The following is a 20,620-nucleotide window of genomic DNA, read 5'->3' as shown; positions in this document are numbered from 1 at the left end:
ACAATGGAGACCTTAACGACGGAAATGCATCTGGCTGAGGTGGGAGTTAGGATATGTTGCGCAGGAGGTTGACCCAGACGGAGTCTAAAAGGAATTCTGATTCCTCTGGGGGTGCTGGTCGGCAGGTGTCTTATTGACACGAGTTTGCATTCAGAGGCTTTTGATTTCTGGCTGAAGGAGGGAGAAGCTTAAGAGCCGGGGAGAAGTTCCCAGCGAAAAGACAAGAACAACGGCGTGACAAAATTATTATTAGGTTGACACCAGAGCACAAAACTGCGCTCCACAGTATTCCTGCAATTAAGAAAAAAGTGCCTCGCAGATGAACTCTCACTCCACAAACTCAGATAGGCAAGAAGAATGTCCTTTTGTTTTTTATATTGTTTTGAAGGTTTTATTTATTTGAGAGAGAGAGAGAGAGCGAGAGAGCGCACAAACAGGAGGGGAGGGGCCCGGGACAGTCTTTTTAAATGCGTTCTGTTCCACATTTCCATTTCCATTTTTTGTAGTCTGTTTGATGGCAGAAATTTTACTTCAGTCCGTTTGAGATTGGACTCCATTTTTCACAGTCACAGCTGAATTCCCAGAGTTTGGGGAACAGATTCATGTCATGTGATTACTTTCCTTTAAAATTTGCTGAGACATCTTTAAAGCCTTATGGAAAATATAATAAATATTTCTAAACGCGCCGTCGGATGGAAGTTGTTAATTGTGTCATTCGACTCTCCTATCTTGGCGGCACGTTGGTGGCTGCTTGGGGTCTGATTTACGGCGAGCAGCGTGCTGTGGGCTCCCACTTTCACGGCAATTTATCAGATCGTGCCTGCAAGTCGATCACTTGCCGTATGGACCCAGAGTCTACTTCATAACGCGCATCCGTGTTGAGAAGGGTTGCATTGCTTTGGTAACTTGAATCATCCGCAGAAACTCTCTTTAATGACGCTGTTTGCCTTAGTGTCTTCTGCGGCTGACATTAACATGGCCAGACTGGCTGTCTCCGGTTGATATTGGGCCGGTGTATCTCCTCTCCATCTTTGCCTCCCGACGGTTCGGTGCTTTCGTGCATTGAGTGTGTGTTTTTGCAAACAGCCTCAGAGCTGTGTTACGTTGCAATCCACTCTGACATCCTCTGTCAGCCGGCGAGTTCAATTTATGTGTAGGGGAGTGACTGACGTGTTTGGACTTGGTGTTACTATTTGGTTTCATATTATACTTTTCAGTCTAGCTTCGCATCCTTCTTTTTAAAATCCTTTCCTAGGACCAATATTCATACATTTCCCCTGAACCCTGTTTCCTGTGTCTGTGGCGACATGCCATTTTCTTAAAGTCCAAGCAAGTTGTTTCCTGATGTAGCCTTTTTGTCTGAATATCTAGCAACAAGTTCTTTCTCATTTGTAAATTGGGGTGAAATTCACAGACTATAAAATTAACCATTTTAAAGTGAGTAATTCTACAGCATGTTGTACATCCATAATGTACAGCTGTCACCTCTGTCTAGTTCCGGAATATGACATGTTACTTCTTGCCCTGTTCTACGATGTACAGATGGTTCCCAGCTTATGATGGTTTGACTTACAGTGTTTCTGGCTGCATGATGGCCCACAAGCACACCACACATCAAGTGGGAACCGTGCTCTGTGTTTTGAATTTGGGTCTTTTCCTGGGCTAGTGATGTCCAGAGACACCCTCTCATGATGCTGGGCGGTGGGCAGTGGCCGTGGCTCCCAGGCAGCCGCAGGATCCCCAGGGTCAACCACCAACACACTGACCACCAGCCCGTCCCCGTGCAACCATTCCGTTGTTCACTCTCAGTACAGCATTCAGTCAGTTACATGAGCTGCTCAGGACTTTATTATAAAACAGGCTTCGTGGTGGGTGATCCTGCCCCCTCCCCCCGCTCCCACACAGGCTCCTAGAAGCCTTCTGAGCTGAGCGCTCGTCAGGGGGCGCGGCTGAGCTGGGATGTTCAGTAGATTAGGTGTAGGAAATGCACTTTCAACTCATGACGCTTTCCATCTACAGTGGGTTTATCAGGATGCGACACTGCTGTAAGTCGAGGAAGAACTGTGATTTATTAGGCTTTGTGTTGGGTTGTTTTAATTTCATTAAAAAAGAAGAGCTCCGGGCGCCTGGGTGGCTCAGTTGATTGGGCATTTTCCTTTGGCTCAGGTCACGATCCCCGGGTCCTGGGATCAAGTCCCACATCCGGCTCTCTGCTCAGTGGAGAGCCTGCTGCTCTCTCTGCCTCTGGTGCTGCCCCCCGACCCCTGCTTGTGCTCTCTCTGTCAAATAAATAAATAGAACCTTTAAAAAATAAATCCTTAAAAAAAAAAAAGCTCTTTACACACACCCCGCATCTCCCAGAGGAGATGGGGTCTGCCCTCGTCCTCACGTCCTTCCACTGTGCTGTTGGAATAATCGCACGTCTGATCTGATGAATGTGCCCAGTCCTCCATCACCTGGCTGGGGTTGTTGTCCTGAGCTGGTGTCAGCAAGGACACCTTCTTCTAACTGAGTCTTGTCCTACTGACTTTATTTTTTTTTAAAGATTTTATTTATTTATATGAGAGGGACAGAGAAAGACAGAGAGACAGAGAGAGGGAGAAGCAGACTCCCTGCTGAGCAGAGAGTCCGACGTGGGGCTCGATCCCAGGACCCTGGGATCATGACTCAAGACAAAGGTAGATGCTTAACCCACTGAGCCACCCAGGCACCCCTGCCTTATTTTATAATTTTTAAAACTGAGCTGTGACTGACATACAACATTGCACTGGTTTCAGATGTGTGTTTATTACAGACACTGAACGCTGGATCCCAGGAAAACTCCCAGCGAGGGTTGTGGCTGGAGGCTGATGGGCTCCCCGCACCTGCGTGCATTAGGGTGAAGGTGTGTGATCCCCACACACGGAATGGGAGCTGCCAGGGCCCGGCGCCCTCACCCTCGCCCCGCGGTCTCCCCTTGCCTTCCAGACATGGTAAGTCTTGAGCGTATGTGGAAAGGAGGAGGATGAAAATGGATGACTTCTTAGCCACTAAAATATCAACCCACGTGCAGTGAAGGGTCTGACTTCAGTCTTCTGCGTGGTACAGACCCCACTTCTGGAACCTGACGGGGCAGGGATTGGGAGAGGGACAATATGTCTTCCGCATGTTTTGCTTGTAGGTGACGGAGGTGGGTAGGGTCCGCTGGGGCTTCGGACTGCCGTCAGTGAGTGTTTCAGGGAGGCTCCCACACCCTGGCAAAGGGCTGCTGGTGGTGTAAGGGTTGTGCGCTGGTGTCTTTCTCTTCCACTGGAAAGTGGGGGGCAGCTGTGTCAGGAGCTCTGCATAGTTGGTTTTTTTTTTTTTTTTTTTTTTTTAATGATACTTCAAGGCCCATAGACCATGGTACTGACGGCACAATGGAAGGGTCCAGAGGATTGTAGTGTTGGGGCGTTTTGTGAATAAATGGTGCCTGAATGTTTTTGGCAGCTCAGACTCTTGTTCCCAAAGCCTTCATTGGAGAAGGCTTCGTAGGCTGGCTGAAGGCCTCCTTCCTGTGGAGGAAGGGCCACGGTCTTGGTCTCATCCACCTGCTCAGACATCGGGAAGAGACTGAAAGGATAGCTGTCTTGCCCTGTCACTGCCGAGGCCTCTGTTCTGTGGGCTGGTCACTGCACAGCTGTGTCCCATGACTCAGCAAGGTCACGGCCACCCCGGGATGACACACACCGCGGGGTCTGGAAATTCTCTCTTCTTCACAGCTTCTGTGATGGACTTCCCTTCTTCCTTGGCCGTGGGGCTCTCCAGCAGTTGTCTGAGTATTCGGAGGTCTCTTTGAGGTAAATGGACGGAGCACTGAGAGGAGCAGTGGCTCCAATGACCTGAGTTTAATTTATGAGTTCAGTCACTTTATTTCATTTATTTTTTTCATTGATCTTCTTGCCACCTGACGCGTATTTTTTTGTTTGTTTGTTTCTCCCACTAAAATATATTCTGAACTGTATTGTCATTGGTGAGTGCACAGCAAAATAAATTAATAATGAAAAAAATTATATTTGTTGCATTAAGGAGGCTCTTTGGGCCGAGTAAAGGGCAGTAGTGTAGAACTCACTGAGGGAGCTATCAGCCAAGCCTCCCTGTGTCCACCCATGGCCAACCCATCCTGCTCCTTTTCCAAAGGATAGAAGAAGACTCTCTTCTGGGATGCTGGTGGTCTTGTGGGCTCCCGCTCTGTGGAGCCAGAGTCTGTCCTGCCCACGCCTCTAGGAACTTGGCACGAGGTCTGCGCGTACCCTTCCTTCTGACACTGGAATGGTTTCTGAGAACAGGGAGATGTTGCTCTGCATGTGACTTTCCATGTGCTTTAAAGTAAAAGCCAGAGGACTGTTCCGTAGGGTCACCCATCATCCCGGTTTGCCTGGCTTGTGGCTGTTGTCCCAGGGTAATTATTAATGCCCCATTTTTACTCTGAAGTGGGTCCAGTTTGGACAATGCATATGTCTCTTCCTCCCCTAAGGCCCTCCATCACCTGCCCCCATCCCTCTCTGATGTATTTCTCCGTCTTATTATTTCCCCTTCTTGCTCGCCGCAGCCGTCCTCAGCCCCCCACTGTTCCTTGAGCTCATGGTTGTGCTCCTGCCCCCAGAGCTTTCACATGAGCTGTTTCTATTTCTGGAACACTCTTCCATGGCTTATCTGCATAATCAATTTCTTCAAGTCTTTGCTTAAATTTTACCTTCTCAGTGAGACATAGGTTGACCATAGGCCTTGTTTCTGTTCCCTCATGTATCAGAAAAGACCCCAAATGCCTCCCATAGTAAACGTCAGTGCACGTTTGTTGAATGAATGCGTGAAAGAATGAATGAAAACTCAAGTTCTATTTACCCCAAAGACTTTCCAGGTGACTGTCTAGTTGCAAAGATCCAAGGTGTTGGGATGCCTGGGTGGCTCAGTTGGTTAAGCCGCTGCCTTCGGCTCAGGTCATGATACCAGGGTCCTGGGATCGAGTCCCGCATCGGGCTCCTTGCTCGGCAGGGAGCCTGCTTCTCTCGCTGCCTCTGCCTGCCTCTCTGCCTGCTTGTGTGTATTCTCTCTCTCTCTCTGGCAAATAAATAAAATCTTAAAAAAAAAAAAAAAGATCCAAGGTGTTACTAGCTGGTGGTGACTTCCTAGTGTTTCCCTCAACTGGATATCTTTTTCATTTTTATTTCCCAGAGGAGTACTGGAACATTTTACAGCCTTGGACTTGACCATTTTGTCACAGACCAGTTTAAGGGAAACTTGGAAAAGAGGCAAGTGTTTAGAATCCCTAGAAATAATCCCACAGAAGCATCTCTCTATTTTATCTAAAAGATAGGCTAAACCAGCAGAAACGGTTCTAAAAGTAAAAAAGTATCAATGTTGGCATCACACTATGTGGTTTATGGAGCTCTCCAATCCCACTGTCTTATTTAATCCTTATAATAGCACGTTGTATTATCCCTCTTCAGTTTATGAGGAACCATAACCCAGAGAGAATAATGACTTCCCGCAAGATATATGGCTAGTTATGTTTAAGCAGAGTGTTTAAGTGGCAAAGTGACTTCCCATGCCTGGTTTAGTGCCTCACTATGTTTGATGTCCCTTTCTAATGACATCAGGACACCTTTTCATTAGTCGTGCCTTCTGGGGTCTTTGGGGAAAGCATGCAGGAGATAGAATGTCATGACCCACAGCACATGACAGGATGCCATCCCTGTCCTAAGGCACAGCTGAATAGACACTAAAGGAGAAAGGCCAGGGGCATTTTCCATCCAGATCCAAATGGACACTTCATGAAAGGCTTTCATAAGAAACAGAAAAAATCTCTTCCTTATGATATTTCACAGTCCCATCCCAGGGTCCCTCTACTCTTACAACCAAGACAACTGTACACATAACAATAGTGATAATCGTTACCCTGTACTAGACACACTCCGTGTCATGAACTATTCTAAGTGCGTGTGGTAATTCACTGACATCTCACGTCAGCTCTACATAGCAGACATTATTATTTGCCCATTTCCACAAAGGTCCTAAAAGCACATTTGAGCCCATCTCACAGTTAGAGATTGGAAGAAAGGGAATTTGAACCCATGTGGCCCAGAAAAGTGCTCCAGAAAAGTGCTGTCCAATAGAAATATAAGCCCCATGTGGTTTTTAATCTTCCAGTAGTTACATTAAAAAGCGAAAAGATGGGGCGTCTGGGTGGCTCAGTGGGTTAAGCCTCTGCCTTCTGCTCAGGTCCTTATCTCAGGGTCCTGGGATCAAGTCCCAAATTGGGCTCTCTGCTCAACAGGAAGCCTGCTTCCCCCTCTCTCTCTGCCTGCTGCTCTATCTACTTGTGATCTCTCTCTGTGTCAAATAAATAAACTAAATCTTTAAAAAAAAAGTGAAAAGAAACATCCATGTAATCTAGAGGATATTATGCTACATGAAGTAAGTCAGATGGAGAAAGACAAATATGATATGACAAATACAAAAGACAAATATGATTTCACTTATATGTGGAACCTAAAAAGCAAAAACAAAGGCAGAAACAAACCCATCAATACAAAGGGCAAACTGGTGGTTACCCCAGGGGTGGGGGAGTGGGAAGAGGGACAAAATAGGTGAAGGGGAGTGGGAGGTACAGGCTTCTAGTTATGGAATGAGTAATTCCCAGGGATGAAAGGCACAGCGTAGGGAACATAGTCAATGGTGCTGCAATGCCATCATCTTGGGACAGATGGCAGCTACATTCGTGGTGAGAAGACCATAAGATACATAAGGTGTGCAATCACTATGTTGTAAACCCGAGACTAATGTAGCATTGGGCATCAGCTATAGTTCAATAAGAAACAAATGTAAAAAGAAATGAATGAAGTGAATTTTAAAGATGTGTTCAATTTTAACCCAATATATCAAAACTTGAATTCTTCAATATGCAACCATATAAAAATTATTAATATAATAGTTCACAGTTTGGTAGTAAGTTTTCTAAGTGCAGTGTGCATTTTATTCTTTGAGCACATCTCAATTTGGATTCTAAATCTTTATTAGGGAGGGCACGTGTTGCATGGAGCAGTGGGTGTGGCGCAAAAACAATGAATACTGTTACGCTGAAAATTAAAAAAAAGAAATACTTAATCTATATTGAGATTTCATTAAATGCGTATAGTTGAAAAAGTAGATTTCCATATTCAAATTATTTCAATCATATCTAAAGTTTTCCAGCAACTGAATTGTGTGAGTTTTTTTCTTTTTAAGGTTTTATTTATTTGACAGAGAGAGATGGTGAGGGGGGAACACAGCAGGGGAGTGGGAGAGGGAGAAGCAGACTTCCCACCCAGCAGGGGGCCCGATGCAGGACTCGATCCCAGAACCCTGGGATCATGATCTGAGTTGAAGGCAGACGCTTAACAACTGAGCCACCCAGGCGCCCCCGAGTATGAGTTTTTAAATTAAAATTAAATGCAGTGTATAATTCAGTCCCTCTCTGGTACGTTCTGAGTGCCCAGAGCCCCCTGTGGCTGGTGGCCGCTGTGCAGGGGGCTCTGAAGCCCATGCCCGTGCCCATGACGCCAGCCTGCTCTGGTTTCTGGGAGCGGCCCCTTGCCATCTTGGCTTGGCCCCATTTGCCCCATTCCTGAGTGTTCTTATGATCTTCTTCTCCTGAGCCTTCCGGATCTTCAGACATTCAGCCCATAAGTCCCGTCTTCATCTTTAGCATTAACGTCAAATGTCCTGAATTACACAGATCCCACATCATGCTTGGAGAAATGTAAACAACGTCATAAAACTAATAAATAACTATGTGGGTTTTCCTTACTCGCTCTGCTTAACATACAGGAGAATTCCGGGGAGATCGGATTATCTCTTAGCCGTCTGGGGTGGAGATAATAGCCAGATTAGATTGCATGCCAGAGCCTTTGCTTGACGAGGCTCTGGAATCACTCCTTTGATGTCCCCCGAAAGCCCTGCACATCCCCCTTGAGTTGGTGTGGGTGGACTCGGGAGAGGGAGAGGATTGGTAAGAAACGGAAGAGAGGAAACTAGCTCCCCTAGAATTCCCGTCCCTGCTTCCGACCTGGCCCTCGGGGAGGACGTTCTTCTTCCCTCTGCAGCTAAGAGGGCAGAGGAGAGGAGCGATCCGTCCAGCGCCAGCAGTGTGGCTGATGTAACTGATAAAAGATTTGCTTTGATTTGGTTTTACCCAGTTTTAAATTTAAACAGCCACCTGTGGTGGGGGGCATGCATTTTGGAGGGCACACAGGCCTTGCGAGGCGGGGGACCGTGGCCCCTCTTCTGTCCCAGTCCCCGGCACAGGTGCCCGGGAACACTGTAGACGGTGCGACTCTTACGGGCTGATCCCTGCTGTGCTGAGATGGAGGCTAACTGCGAAGGAATTCTGTTTCACAGGGCTTGGGGGTCTGTGCTGAGGAGCTCAAGAGACTGAAGTTTCTACCGTGTGTGTAGAGGGCGTTCAGACGTGCGAGGCTCCAGGTAGGGGAGTTCCTGACAGAAAATGCTGCTTCTGCCTCTGCTCTGAACATTCTTTAAAATGCATGTTCATGAGTAGTCTGAAGCTCTACAAAATAAGAAAAATGAAGGCTATTCTCCCTGGGCATGGACGACTACCTCTTAGTGATGTGAGCCAACAGGGTTTGAGCCCTACGACGAGCATCCATCTAAGTGACTTATACGCATTAATTTACACGACCCTCAAGTTCCACCATTCTCTCCATTTTACAAATTAGGAAATTAAAACCTGGGACAAGTGCTTTGCTTGTGGTCACTGTGCTGAGTCAGTGAAATGCAGGAACGGGATTTGAACCCCTGCATTGAGGCTCTGCTCTCGCTGTGTTGCCTTGACAATCAGTAGTTCGCCCTCACCGTGCTCATCCTTCCTACCGCGGGTGTGCAATGGGCTGTGGCCTCGTGTGCATGCCTGTGGGGTGAGCGTCCCAAACTCTGTGGTTTCGTGCTCAGCCTGGCAGGTGAGGGGCTGAATGACTAAGGCGTGGGGTGACACACAGTCTGGAGGGATAATAATTCACCTTGGAATTAGAGCCTTTGGTTTCTTACTGATGAAGTTTTGGGAAATATTACTTACTTCATTTGGTTTTCAAAATTACATAAAACATGTGGGTGGAAGGACTTTATAAAGCACGGAGTAGGATGCGTAGTGAAGAACCTAAAATGCGGGCACATCGGCCGTTAAGCAGTGCCAGAGCTCAGAGATTACACAATTACAGAACTTAGGGGGTCACCGAAGATTTGGGGGGAATTAAGACCTTTCTATACCCTGCAGTTCGAGGATTCATCTTCCTCTAACGTGAAAGAGAGGCCTGAGGTCTTTATTGCAATTTCAGATTTTCTGCGTCTTAGAGTTGCCTTAATATCAGAGGAACCAAATGTCTGGGAGATAACCCAGATCACAAGCACAGAATAGGTTAAAGGATGAGGGGAGACCTTTGTTTATGTCGGTAAAGGCCAGGGCAGCCCCTTCCAGGAGATGAGTCACCCACAGTCCACGTATATGGCCGGTGCGCTCATGGCTGCGTCCATCCCCGAGGCTCCCAGCCTTCCTGGTGACCGGCTCCGGCTCTGACCTCAGCGAGGAGCCCTGCGTGTGTCTCCGTGAAAACACCACCTGCTGTTCTGGTTGTGCTCACCCCGCACGGAAGAGCCAGGAGGCCACGGGCATGACGCAAAGTGTGGAGAGGCTGCCCAGCAAAGCAATAACTTAAAAATGTCTCTGAAAGCTGGAAAAGGAAGTGATGGATGAACAGCATTGGAATCCACAAAACATTTGCAGTGAAAATAAATGGCAAAATTGATTTGTTAAATCCTAGGTGATTCTTCGCCGGCTTTACATGCGTGGCCCAGCCAGCAACCACTGAGCTAGCCTGGGGGGCCGGGTGACGGTGGCACGTTGACCTGTTCCTCTTCACAACATTCCTGCAAGGTGGACGAAACACCTTTCTTTTCTGATAAGACTCAGAGAGGCTCAGCCATACGCCAGAAGCCAAGCGCTGGTGCCTGGAGGATATGAAGGTATGTTGACATTGTACCGACCCTGCTCCTGTCCCTGCACCGGCGCGCCAGCCTTGAGTCCCAAGTGAGACGTCTTGGGTGACAAGCTAAAGGGGGTGTCCCCAGCATGCAGTGACACCGTGGGTGCACAGCAGAGGCGGCACACCAGGTTCTAAAGACAGGGTGTTCCAGGAACCAGCACCCTCTCTTTTGGTGGTAGACCCTTCTTAGAGCCAAGACCTATTCCACCGAGATGAGTTACAGTCTAGTTTATGGTACCGGGGAGATTTTATGAAAATGCACGGGTGTGATGTGATGGCTTCAATTTCATTGAGATTTAATATGTGAAACCGTGGTCCAAGTCCATACTGTCTGCAGTCCCTTCTCTGGTTGGCTCCTCCCATCACCAGCGTGGCCTTGACTTGAACAGAAACTTCTATACTCATCAGTACAAAGGACAAATTCAGGCTGCGATGTTTTCTTTTCAGTGTTCTTACCTCCTCTTTGGGGAATTCTTGCTGGTATGCAATGTACAGTGTTGCCAGTTAGGTCATTAAAATTTTAAGTGTTTCTGACCACTGCGGATTTCCGGGCATCCATGATGGTGCTTCAAGAATGGGTCTTTCCACCTCAAGGCAAGGGTGGTACTTAGAGAGCTCAAGTTACAGACACTTGGGCTATTAGACGAACTAGGCTCCTTTCTTTTTTTTTTTTTTTTTAAGATTTAATTTATTTATTTGACAGAGAGAGATCACAAGTAGGCAGAGAGGCAGGCATAGAGAGAGGAGGAAGCAGGCTCCGCGCTGAGCAGAGAGCTCGATGCGGGGCTCGATCCCAGGACCCTGAGATCATGACCTGAGCCGAAGGCAGAGGCTTTAACCTACTGAGCCACCCAGGCACCCCTACGCTCGTTTCAATACAGGCTGTGACGTAGGAAATAAACAAGGGGAGGTGACTGGAGAGTTTTCTAGAGCACTGAGCTCGGGGGAAGACAGAGACAGCAGAGGTAGCTGGTGTGAACAGAGGGCTGCAGGCTCGGCTGAGCTCCCTTGTTCTGCCTCTCCCTGCCATGGGCACGGATGGAGCCCAGAGCCTGAGGCTCAGCTGCATCCCTACCCAGTGAGTCAAAACAGAACCCAGGCAACCGCCACTGGCCGACTGACGTCCATGCTAATGGCGCAAACTACTCTCCATCCCGACTCCAGCGTGTCCTGCCCTGGGGAAAGGATCGAGTCCCTTAGGATGCAGAGGAGAAAGAGAGAGGACAATCCAGACGTGTCTACACTTCGAATTAGATTATGTTAGATTATATTATGTTAGATTGTATTGTGTTAGACTATATTATGTTAGACTGTATTATGTTAGATTATAAAACATGTACAACAAAACACTTCTCTTCCCATAACTATGCTGACTCGTAGCCAGTGAGGAAGATGGTCTGAAAGGCTCGTCCCAGAAGGGTCAGGGATCCTGTCTCTCTGGATGGTGGATTATGAGGGTTGGCTTTTTTCTGCATTTGTTTGGCTACACTTTCTGATTATCGGTCATGATTTCAATTGCTTTTGTAACAACAACAAAAAGAAAACGGCATGAGCTTAATGAAAGGAAAAGTAAAATAAATTTTCGTATTCATTGTTTTACTTTTTTTTTTTCTTGCATCAACGCCTAGAACAGGAACAACTGGCTGAAAATAAGTTGAACAACGAAACAAAAAGGTGGAACAAAATCCTGAACTTTGGAAAAAATAATTTTAAAAATGAAAATCTTTATAAGTAGTTGCAGAGGAGTTTGTGCTGTGCCTAGCTGCGGAGACTTAAAAAAACCATTGAGAACATTTGACTCTTCAAAATTATTAGATACGGCGTGGATAAACACGGCTCCTGTTTCAGATGCAAATAGTATGACACAGCAGAACGGATTCCTTCGCGCCAGTCACCCAACTCATAAAATACCGTATTCCTGTCACTTCTGAAACACCCAGGTGGCTCTCCAGTCCCAGCCGCTTCTTGCTCCCCGGAAATAACTACGATCCTGAATTTTGTGGGTCTTTATCTTTCTCCTTTTCTTTCAAGTTTTGTATCAACAAACAGTTTGTTATTTGATACGTTCACTTTGATGTGTCAAATAAATGGAATCATATTGTGCAATTCTTCTGCAGCTCGGTGAGACGGATTTGTGTTATTATCAGGACTGTTGCCACAGGTCACAGTTGTGTGATACCCCAGTGCACGAATCTATGAATATACCACAATTTATCTGTTCACTTGGCAGTTGGTTACTTTTTTTTTTTTTAATCGCTTTAACAAACTGCTTCTAAAAATCCTCTAGGACTTGGAGTGCTGTGTCATAGGATAGGTGTATCTTTTTTTTTTTTTTTTAAGATTTTACTTATTTATTTGGCAGAGAGAGACACAGTGAGAGAGGGAACACCAGCAGGGGGAGTGGAAGAGGGAGAAGCAGGTTTCCCACTCAGCCGGGAGCCCGATGCGGGGCTCGATCCCAGGACCCTGGGATCATGACCTGAGCTGAAGGCAGAGGCTTAACGACTGAGCCACCCAGGCGCCCCATGGATAGGTGTATCTTTAAAATTAGTAAGCAGCGTGTATTTGTAAACTGCACATCTGGTAAGGGTTAATATCCAAAATAAATAAGAAGCTCATATACAACTCAATAGCAAAACACCCCACAAACACTCCAATTTCAAAATGGGCAAAGAACCTGAATTGAGACTTTTCCTAAGAAGACACTCAGATGGCCAACAGGTACATGGAACGATGCTCAACATCACCAACTATTAGGAAAATGCAAATTAAGCCATGGTAAGATATCGCGTCACACCTGTTAGAATGACCATCTTCAAGAAGACAAGAAATAACAGGTGTTGGCAGAGGCATGGCGGAAAGAGAGCCCTCGTGCACCGGTGGCAGGAATGCAGATCGGCGCAGCCTCTGTGGAAAACAGGAGGGAGGTTCCTCAAAAAATTAAAAACAGAACCACACCCGAACCAGCAATTCTATTTCTGGGTCTAACTCTGAGAGAAACAAAATCACTGCCCTGGGCAGATACGTGCACCCCTGTGTTCACTGCAGCTTTACTCGCAGTAGCTGAGACAGGAACACAAACCAAGTGACCATCGGTAGACGAGTGGGTAACGGAGACGTGGCGTATCTGCGATGGTATTATCCAGCCACACGAGAGGGCATTCTAGCTGAGATGAACCTGGAAAGCATTGTGCCGAGTGAAATAAGTCAGAGAAAGACAAATACTATGTGACCTCACTTCCAGGTGGAATCAGAAAAAAGCCAAACTTGAAGCAACAGAGGTCAGGTTTGTGATTGTTAGGCGGGGAGTCGGCTGGGGGACTTGGGCAAAGGGGGTCAGAACGGTACGAACATGTAAGATAAAAACATTTGAAGGATGTGATGTCCCGCATAGTGACTGCAGGTGACAATACCGTATCATAGACTTGAAAGTCGAGAAGAGAGCAGATCTTAAAAGTTCTCATCACTAGGGAAAGGACTGCGACTCTGGATGTTGGTGGACCTTAACTGGGTTTACTGTGGTGATCTTTTCACAATACATACAGATGTTGAATCATTGTCGTGGGCATTACCCTCGTAGGTCAATCATATCTCAAAAATTGGTGTTAACAGGTAACGCCACATTATGCTCCAAACACTGTGCCCCCCACCAGGCTTCTGCCCGCAGTGATAAGATTTCCTGTTTGGCCTCACGCTCGCCAGGGTTTGGATCCGTCAGACCTGCAAGTGCTTCCCTGCGAATCGTGAAACTCGGTCTCACCGCGGTTGATGTGCTGATTTCCTGGATGCCCTGTGAGGAGGGTAAGCGGCCTCTGCCGTGTTCGCCTGTGCCGACTGGCGCCCACGACCGTTGCTCGTTTGTCTGCTGCGGGGCTTTCGTCCCTCTCGCAGATTTACCGCTTGGCACGTTCTGCACACGGATGTCATTCAGTTATGGGCCTGCACGCACCTTCTCCCTGTTTCTGGCATGTTCTTTACACTTTCTCTGATATGTTTTAATTAACAGAGGGTCTCTATTGTAATGTAATATAATTTATCAACATCTTTCCCTCTGGTTTCCATCCTGGATCCTGTACCCCTCCACGGCCGTGAAGCTGTTGTTTTATGTTTTCACCTAAAAGCGTTATGATTTTGTCTTTCTCACTTCGGTTTTCAATCAACTTGAAATGGATTTACGGGTATCGTTTCCTTTTTATTTTGTATGGAAATATGCAATGTACGATTAACACAGTTCTTCCTGGTCAAATATGCGCGGACACATTTTGCGTTTTTTCTGTTCCATAACTTAACTTGATGAAAATTAATTCTGCCAATTTCTGGTGTATGAATTTTCTGGTGCTTTTAGGTTATCTGAGATCTCGGTGGTGCCAACCAACATCTGTAAGCTTCCACTTCCGTCCCTAGGTTTTCAAGACACCTGCCCAGGGTTCTCTGAGGCTCTGAGGGAATGATCAACAGCTAGATCACAACAGAATCCTGGTACCCCCCCCCCCACACACATATTGTTTCTCTAGTTCTCTAGGCTGAATTCTATCTACAAATCAGTATTCTAGATGTGCACATTTCAAAGTACCTGCAAAGGCACTAATCAGTATCAATAATTTTTTTTTTTCTTGGTAACCTGTTGCAAGGATTAAATCCAGTTTCCCCCCAGCATCTCACCTGCCTGGCTACATCATCCCTCCAACCCGAAGGAGCTGCAGATGCCTTTGAATATTCGCAGAGCCAGGGAGGAGAGCTGCAGGAACCCGCCAGGACTCGGCAATTTTGTGTGCTGCCGCCAATGCTTTTTCTATTTGTAAATGTCATGGGGGTGTGTGTGTGTGTTTGTGTGAGCATCTCTGTAATATTTTTTATTTATGCAGAAACAGATTGGTATTTGGTTAAGATTTTAGGCTCTGGAGAAAAACTTCCTGGAATCAAATTCTGACTCGTCTACTATGTCCTTGTGACCTTGGGCAGGTAACTACCCTCTGCACCCTTCGTTTCTCTAGCTGAACAATGGACACCAGAATTGTTCCCATCCGCAGGGCTGTGGTTGGGCCTGGAGAATCCCCGAAAAGTCATGAGGATGCCCCACCTCCCTCTCCGCTTCCCCACACGGGCTGTCTGTGTCCCCAGGCCCCATGTGCCCCCCTCCCCCAGAAGAGAACATCGGCCTGTTCCCGTCTGAGGCTGTGGGGCTGGCGTGTCGCTAATCTGTGTCATGGTGGGGCATGTTCGTGGAGCTTAATTTCTGCCTAGTTAGGACGGAAACGGTTACGTGCCGTCAAACGCTCGCAGCATATGTATGCGCGGAATGTATGGCAGGTGGTGACTTCCCGTTTCCAGATCACACAGTACACGGGCCCCTGTGTCACGTTCCTCTTCAGTGACCTTCGGTGGCTGGACTCGCCATTCTGCAGGTCGTGTTTCAGTTTTTACTGTTCGGCTTGGGTTAGGATGAATGGTCACTTACGGTAAGTCTGAGTTCACTCGCGCGCTTCCTACGTTAGGTGCCGGCAAGTGCGTCGCTGCGTTAGGACCACTTGCTCTTTTCCAGAATCTTTAAGTGGTCGTAAGATTCCAGCAAATCTAAGGCCTTCACATCGACTGTGTCCTTCCTTCGTGTGTGAGCAGAAACAAGGGTCTCTTGAGACTGTGCGCGGCTTCGGACAAAACACCCTCTTTGCCTCCTCTGCCCCCGTGACCTTGAAAACCTCCAAGGCCACCATTCGCCTCCTGTTCTATGTGTCCCATGTGTCCTTGAAGCCCCCTTCATGACAGAACGTCTCTGTAGATGAGATGGGTTTAGATATCCACTCCTTTACAATGGGTTCTCCAATGGAGAGGGACAAAGACACTTCTTTTGGTTTGGAAACTGCAGGCATTTTGATGAAAACACACACACACACACACACACACACACACACACACACACGGCATTTAGCAACACTTCATTTGCATTGCAGCCCTCCCAAATTACTTTCCGAGTGAAAAAGGTACCCAGAGAGGAAAACCTTGAGCTGATTGCCTTGATTCATGCTATCCTCCAGGCTGCTCCCGCGACAGAGATAATGAGGATGCATGTGACGCAGGTTTCTCCCGTGTGTACAGTGTTGTTCATTGTCCTCGGCGACACGCTGTCTGCGCTCAACCATATAGGGTGGCCTCGTAACTCATGAGTCCTCAGGGATCACAGGAGTTCCTCCTCTCCTTCCCCAGAGGGCACATGGGAAGGAACCCAACCTATAAAATGAAAATGGAAAGACAGGGTCCCCCCAGGCCCATGTGACAAGTGTGTCACTGTGCACCGACTTAGCCCCGCTCTTTTCAGGGGCCTTCCAAGCACGCATGGTAATAATCCCATTGAAGTCCCGTCCTCCATGCTTGTGAGTAAAGTTTATCTCACAAATTTTTTCAACTGTGTTATTTACATTACTTTATCTTTTCCTGAGTTTTTTTCCTGCTCTCCTAGGGCAGAAGAGGACCTCACGAGCGGAGTTCTATGAAGCTTTGGATTGAAATTTCTCACTCAGCTGATTCGTCCTTCCCCCCCTTCCAGCCTGTGTTTCCATTTGAAGAAGAAGCTAGAGGGAAGGAAGGTCGGTGGGAAGTTACCCCAGAAGAGCTTGAGTCTTTGAAGCCGAGACCCTTCCCGCTAACGTGGTTGAGCAGAGCATTTCCTAGTGAACATCTTCAGCATCCCCTGAAAAGAGAGCTTTACCCCAAAAGGGGATCAAAACTCGCTGGCTCAGAGGTTTCCTCGAGCCGCCGCTACGCCTTACCCACATCTGATGCTGACACTGGCGGGAAGATCCCAGACCCTCATCACACCTGAGAACATCAGACACTCAGCTCAGGGCAAAAACGAAACAAAAGTAACCTTCATAAGACCTTGTAGGAAAGACAGAGGTTTCACTAGGAAGACTTAAGATGAAGTTTTGGACTCAGCCTAGAGTGCTCATAGAGAATATCTAAGTAATCTAGAGATGAGACGCCTGGAGGCCAGGGAGTTCAAGGGGCACAGGGGCCATGACAAAGTGCTGAAACGTGAGGTCAGGGTCCCCTCCGGTGGGGGGAGGCAGGGGCAGGGCTCCTTGCCTGACTTCCAGTTCATGAGTTCTCTCTACCTCAGGCAGGTGCTCTTCTGGTAAAGACCTTCCCCGGGGCCCCTGGGCTCCACGTAAAGGGGCAGCGTTTGTCACACGCCTGAGGTGGGGGCTGAGTGTTGTCTCAGGTTGGCTCCCCAAGAAACAGACAAGATTGGCCTGTGGGCTGGCTCTGGGAGGGTGCACTTGGGAGCCCCTGAAAGGAGCCAGGGGCAGGGCAGACCGGGCAAAGGGTGAAGGTGGACATAAGGAGCGGGGGGCCTCAGCCCATCTCCCGGGGTCCCTGGTGTCGGGTAGCCCGCAGTTGTCCCCAGCCGGGTGAGCGGGCTGGGACTGTGAGCCTCCGCTAGACCCGCGGCTGTAAGTCGTCTCCAGAGAGGGCGCACCCTAGAGTCGGCAGCCCCCTTCGGCTCTCTGGGCAGCCACTGTACCGAGCGCCGTGGCTAGGGGCTCCGGCACCCGGGGGGCGCTCTGCAGCCTCCAGACAGGCGCAGTTGGGATTTGGGATTTGGAGGCTCGGGGAAATGCCCTTGGGCTGCTCCAGACCCTGAAGAACCGAGCTGAGTGGCCCCGCGCTTTGTGCGGCATTCCAGCTGTCTCAAGAGCAAAGGAATGAAACTAGGAGGTGTCTTTGTGAGGGAAGAACCAGAGAGAGAGACTGAGTAGTTCGAAGCCGAATGCAGCTGGGTGGGACAAACAGCCCCAGATAGAAGCCTCCGGAACTCAGAGGCGCCTCTGCGTCTCCCACCTGCTCTTGCTGGTTAGAGTGTAGTTGTGCGCGCTGCCGCCGGGCGGCAGTGTTGTGTCACCCGCAGGGCCGGGGTTGGCAGGCTGGAGAGGACACTGCTTGCAGCGTCCTTCCCAGAACGCTAATCTGCCTGACGGGGTCCCTAACCTCTGCTTCCTCACCTACAGGAGCGGGTGCAGCTACTGCTCCCTTGGCACGGGGTTAGCAGCCTTAACGGAAACCATACGTGAAGCACCTGGGCAGGTGGCCGGTCACCCAGGCCGGGAGCTGCTGTGCAAACCTGTCCACCTCCCACGCAGGACCGTCCTTTCTTAGCAAGGCCACCGTGCTTTCTCTGAGTAAAAGACAGAGGAGGGGAGAGAGACTCAGTGGGTTGGATGACGATGAAAATCCAGCTGATGAATGGAGATAGCAGCTCAAGAACAGCTACTCCGAGCCGCGCACACGAGGGAAAAGCGCCAGAGCACGTGTGGAGCCCACAGTGTCCAGGCGTCCGGGCTCCGTCGAAGACCAGCAGTTGCCTCCTCGGGGGCGTATGCTTTGGGATGTCACTGGGAAAACCAGACCGAAGCTGTAGGTCGTGCCCAGACCCAGGCCTGCGTGACTCCCGGGGCTCCCGGAGTCTGCCCGCCTCCACCCAGGAAGCAAGGTCCTGGCCCTGTGGTCAGGAGAGGGACGGTCCAGGTGTCCCAGACACAACTTCTGAGTCTGCCATACACAGACGTGACACCGTGCCGCCAATTCCATCACCCCCGACAGTCCGTGGGCTGAGGACGATAAGGTCAAAATCCCCAGTGCTGTTCTGTCCCTCTACTGCCCACCTGGTGTCCCCAATGTCCGGCTCTCCCAGCTGGTCGCAGGCTGCCTTCCCGCTGGTAAATGAGAAACAGGTAAGTTTCTGATGACCCAGAAAGCCTGAGGGAGCCAAGAGCCCTTTAGCTCTGCAGGCATCTCCCCGACGGTACGACTTGTCACAATGAAATTCAAAACTGAGCTCTGCAGAAGGAAGGAGCCGCCTGCGGTGGCCTTTCATAACACACATGGTGTGACAGACAACCGTCATTAAAAATCCATTAACACATGATTGATACAGATGTTGAGATTTAAATACCCACATCGCCGTCCCGGTCCCCCCTCCTCCCTTCTTAAGTCAGGGCTGCCCCCGCCACTCCTTGCGAGGGTGGGTTCCTTCAGGGGGCTTCCCGGTGGTGGTGTTGGAAGGGTAACCAAGCTTCAGGTATGGTGGTCACCCCAAGTTTTCATCACAGTGTCGCCTGGCTGCTGGCATTCCTGCCCTACCCCTGCCCTCCCCACCCCCGTCTCAGCCGAGTGGCTAGTTTTCCAAGGACCGACATTGGCCAGCAGTGGGGGCCCAGGAGGGGCGAGGCCGTGGGGTGGGAGACTTGCTCCCTGTGGGAAGGGAGGCTCCACCCGCCGGGTCAGGAGGCGAAGGCTGGGAGAGGCTCGGCCATGCTGGTTCAGGGTGCACCGAGGCTGGGTTTTCATCCTCCGCTGGAGGGAAATGGGCAGGGTGAGGTGGGCACGCAGGCCCGGAGTTTCAGGCCAGCCGGTGGGGGAATCTTGGTCATTTGGGTGAATCCTTCTTTACACACAGCACGAGAGAATCGAGTATCTAACCCGTGACAGTCTTACTACATTCCGGTGTCTGTGCTGAGTTTCTACTCGTGTTTTTCAACACGATAGATTCAGCTTCTGCCCCTACAGAGTTTCCGTTTCGGCGGATGCGGCAGACAAGACATAGGGCCTCATAAATCGGTACATGACAGTGACAGTGCAGATGTCCCTAAGAGTGTGTGGTGGCTGTGCGGTGCCTGCTCTCTCCGATCCTTCGCTTCGTGCTTTAAGTGCACCGACTCTTGTAATACCGTGTGGAGTCGGCGCTCTCGGCCTTGGACGGGTTAAGGGACTGGCCCAAGGTCACACGGTGGGTGGTGTGGGGCTTTGCACCCCCGCGGCAGGTGTCAGAGCCCGTGCCCTTCTTGGCACAGGATCGGCCTTGGAGAAGTCCTGGGTGGGATGGGAATGAACTGTAGGAGCCCAGAACCTGGACTCAGGCCGGCAGGATTTGAAAATACTTTTGGAGAAAGTGAACTATGAAGAGTGAGCGGAAATTTGTGCAATGCGGGAGGGCGAAGGGTGCGGAGTGGCCTGGAGCTTAGTGCCCAGAGGCGGAGGGAGGTGGGGAAAGGCCTGACCGCTGCACTCAGAGAAGGCGGCGACCACACCCCCCCAGCCAGGGCCCGCGCTGGCCAGGAAGAGGCACGAGAACACACGCAGTCACGTGTGTGGTCCAGGGGCTGGGGAGGCTTGACGATCGGCTTCCAGGCCCTATGCCGTCCTTCACCGGCTCTGCGTCGGTAGGTGGTGAGGCAGCGGCCACAGAGCAAACCAGACGGAATCACGGCAGGTGGGTGACATTCGGAGAAAATGAACAATTCTCTAGTGACTCCTGGAAGGATTTCTAGGTCTGAACCTTATCTTCTTGAAAGTCTGTCTGGCCTTCCGGGACTCCCCCAGCTCCTGCTCCTTTTCTGTCCACTCTGGCCTTTCTCTGCAAGTCCCCCTCGCCGACTCTTCGTCCTCAGCCCAGCTGCAAACTGTCCCAGCACCTGTGGCTCCCAGGCCTGCCCCCTCCTTACTGGTGAGCCCGGTCCTGGCACGCTCCCCTGCTCTACGCCATCGACTACCGTCTGTATTCTGATGGA

General features: G+C 49.5%; 1 long non-coding RNA gene across 1 annotated transcript; it reads left to right on the top strand.

Moving 5' to 3' along the window:
* The first annotated feature begins 2,558 nt into the window (after positions 1-2,558).
* On the top strand, positions 2,559-12,170 carry LOC308355734. Its single transcript, XR_013967994.1, has 4 exons — positions 2,559-2,972; positions 8,398-8,481; positions 9,834-10,035; positions 11,684-12,170. It is a non-coding gene; the product is annotated as an uncharacterized lncRNA (long non-coding RNA).
* The last annotated feature ends 8,450 nt before the right edge of the window (positions 12,171-20,620 follow it).

The sequence above is a fragment of the Martes martes genome (genome assembly GCF_963455335.1).
Source record: "Martes martes genome assembly, chromosome: 15".
In the NCBI taxonomy this organism is placed as follows: Eukaryota; Metazoa; Chordata; class Mammalia; order Carnivora; family Mustelidae; genus Martes; species Martes martes.
This window is presented reverse-complemented; position numbering and strand designations above follow the sequence as displayed.